This window comes from Magnolia sinica, chromosome 8 (genome assembly GCF_029962835.1).
Source record: "Magnolia sinica isolate HGM2019 chromosome 8, MsV1, whole genome shotgun sequence".
Taxonomy (NCBI): Eukaryota; Viridiplantae; Streptophyta; class Magnoliopsida; order Magnoliales; family Magnoliaceae; genus Magnolia; species Magnolia sinica.
Genome location: NC_080580.1, coordinates 52,097,488 through 52,101,402, shown reverse-complemented (window position 1 = coordinate 52,101,402; position 3,915 = coordinate 52,097,488).

Here is a 3,915-nt window from a genome sequence, read left to right as displayed (position 1 = left end):
CCCTCCACGGATGGACGATGCAGATAAAACACCTATATCTTGGTGGGTCACACCGTGCCACGTACAGGGACGGTGTCGATGTAATACATATCTCAAGCGGTCTCACCGTCCTAGACAAATGGATGGTGTGGATGGAATCATACATCTAGCGAGTCCGACGAAGGTGGACGGCATGGATCAACATCAAGGTGGGCCACAAAAGGGGAAAACGAGAGAGAGAGAGAGAGAGAGAGAGAGAGAGAGAGAGAGAGAGAGAGAGAGAGAGAGAGAACAGTGTGATGAGGGACCCCGCCACTATAGGCCCCTCTAGGATCTACAACACATACATAAAACGAGTCCCACCACAAGTGGGCCTTACATCAAAAATTAATATCAAATGCTTTGAACACCCACCTTTGATCTTCTTGGACTTCTTCTTCCATCAACGCATCTTAGAGCTCCGAGGGATGCATTTTAACGATGGAGATGGTCTTTGGATGGTGGGATTGGGTGGTAAGGAGGTGGGCCACACCAAGCTTTCTCCTCTCCCTTGGACGTTGGATTTTTTTCATGGGAGTTTGCTTGGAAATGAAGAAATGAGAGAGAGAGAGAGGTGATGTAAGGAGAGAGAGGGATGGGTGTGAGTGATGGAGTGATGGGGAGTGAGTGATGGGTGATGGGTATGTACTTGACATGTATGGATGTGTAAGAGAGAGAGTTGACTTTGGGGTTGCTCTTGTAATTGACATGAGGTGATTAATATGCACTTGATTGATAGGACATGTTATAGAGATTCTCTTGGGTTTTGCAACGCGCGGTGTTTTTCTCGAACTGAACGCAGGCCCACATCTCCTGGCCTGGGTATTGCCTCAGCGCACGAGACGGGGTGTTGGAACCGCGGTGACGGTGCGGTCGCAAGGGTATAAGTCTCGGGTCGTGTCGACTCTGGAATACAGGATATGACTCAAGATTGCCCGCAAATGCCGATTACAAGTCACGGGTTGCCAGAATTCAACTAGAGGACCCCGGAAGCTTATGGAATAGTACGGTTTAGGATACGGTTCTTACAGTTGTGGTTGATCCACCGTGACGCATGTCGACCCTCAACACCATCAATCAGATGCACCAGGGCCTGGGGCTTAAAATCCAGTCAACTTTGGCTTATGTGGGCCACACCACACACACAAGTTGAGAGGGGCACCCTCCATTAAGCATTCATAATCATTTGTTAGGCCACGAGGAGTGGTTCACAAATCCAGCCCATCCATTATGTGTGTCCCACTTAGTTGAGGGGTCAATCCAAGTTTCAGATGCATCTAAATTTCAGGTGGGCCCTAACAAGTGCTTTTATGTGAACAACCTTGTCTTCACATGATTTTAGATGGTGTGGGTCATCTGAGTTCTGTGTATGGCTGATTTTTGGGGAATTCCATCATTTAAAGGGGACCTATCAAATGCACAGTGATGATGTTCGACATACATCATGGTGGGGCCTATGGCTGGGATCCACAGTCCCTGCCCTCTTACAAAGCAGCAGGGTGCTACTTATTGCAGCGTCCTCTGGACGTTGGCAGAAACAGCGTCCAGCTGTTGTGTTATTTATTTTTATTTTTTCAATGGTTTTTTATAGGTGGGGCCCACATCTTGACGATCCACTCCGACTACTGGTTTCTCCGGTTCGTAATAGGTCTAACAAGCCCAATATTTAGTATGTTTTGGTGTATAGAAACATTATAGTGGGTCCTAACAGGTTCAATAGTAAATGTCATTATTAAAAATAATTTTCAATGGTATGGCCTACCGGACATTCGGATTAGCTTAATTTTTTAGCTCAACGCCTAAAATGATCTGAAAAATAGGATGGACGGTGTGGATCAGATACATACATCAAGGGGATGGGCGTTGTGGGCCCACAGCCCCTCCATGCCAATTCAAGTAGTAGGGACGCTGACAGCAGCGTCCACTCCCCCTGTTTATTTATTTATAATTATTTTATGGTGTTGTGTGCACGTGTGTGCATGGTTGTGTGTGTGAGTTTGGCCAGCCCAATGGGCCACACTTGGAGGGTTTTTAATTTGTGCCAGGTCATCAAGTGGACCTTGGTCCTAAGAAGTTGGTATTTATGTTTTCTCTTCATCCACATCCTTGTGACCGTATACCCATGTATGATGGTTAGTATACATCACGAATAATCAAGAAAGAAAATAAATCATAAGCGTGGAGGGGGTGTGCTTACCTTGATGGACTACAGGGATGGTTGCGATGGATGGAAGGGATGGGATTGATGGCCTACCAAGATCACTCCTCTCTCTCTCTCTCTTACTGTAGAAAAATGGTGAAATGTTAAGGATTGAAGGGGTATATGTAGAGAAATTGCTAAAATGTGGTTGGATTCAATTAATGTGATCTTGGTTAGCTTAGACTAGGATTATGACAATTAATTCATGATTAGTAATTAATGGTGGATTAAAGGGACATGGGATGGCTTGTTGTGATGACATCATGCATAGGGTATGGTATGGAGAAGAGTTGACTTTGCATGCACATAAGAGAGGGGAGGTATGGGTGTGTGACATCACACACATGGGTAAAGATTCTCTCACCCATGTGTGGCATGATGCATGTGTGCATATCATATGTTATGCACATGTGTGAAATGAAATATATGGTATCATGCACATATGATATACTAACGATACTTCACAGCGTATCTCACTAACGAAGTGTTGTACAAATGCACGGGTTGTACCTCCGCAATCGTAGTGATGGAGCGGTCGATAGGAAATAGGTTTTGAGGTCTTGGGTTTCCGGTTAGCTGGGTGTGCACTATGCATGGATTGTCTAGGTCTGGCCAAGGTCATCGATTATCGTACACATAAGCATAGAAAATGGTACGGAATGGACGGGGTCTTACACCCTTGCTTAGACCCTGGAACGCCCAAAGTATCCTTTTGATGAAGGACCTTTATGAAATTACATCTAAAAACTTAAAACTTTCTTGAATTTATGGGCTTTTCATTTCCCTTTTTAATCTACTTATAGAAGTAGCATCTTTTTTGTAATTTTCCCTCTGTTACATGTCATACATTGCAATACTACTTTCTATATTAATGGTTGTGATTAACTGTACATTTTTATTGATGGATGTATCTGTTTTTTTTTTTTTTTTTTTTAGCTTGACTTACCTTGGTCTGTCTTGGCTCTGGATTCAATTATACTTCTGAACTTCTAAAATATGGAAGTGAGCTACAGCTCAAGGTTACTGATGTTTAGCTTTCTTCAAGCACCGATGACATTTTTCCCTTTTACTGAAAAAATCTATTGTTCTTTTACCATTCATGTAAGCTTGACGTAACTAATATGTTATATACTTCTCGTGTCAGCCACAGACAAAGAATGGCGTTAATAGCTTTGGTGGTCTAGGAGCAACCTTAGTGGATTCTCTTGATACATTGTACATAATGGGTCTACACTAGCATTTCCAAAAAGCTAGAGAGTGAGTTTTAACTTGTGCATCTGCTTTCTTTTTAAATGAACCATTGATTCCACTATACATATAAAAGACATTGGATACCTTCTAAGGCTGAAGATTCTATGTAGCAAAGGCTTATGAGTCTGAAATAGTAAGCATTCAGATTTCCTTTAAAATTTTCCCTTACCAGTTATCTACTATCAATTAAGCATGTAGTTCCCAACAACTTCAAAACCAATGCTTAAATAACTAGATTACTATTATTGATTTGGTCATAATTCAAGGAAGGTTTCTGGATTATCTTTTGTTTGATCATGCCCTTTTATGTGGTAATTACAGGGTGTGAAACAAAAAGCTAGGGGCCTGCTGTGATGTTTTTGCAAATGTGTCTCCCACACCATCAGTTGATCAGCCTGATTGACAATCCAGATCATCTACATTTGGTTGGACATGATGCATATCTT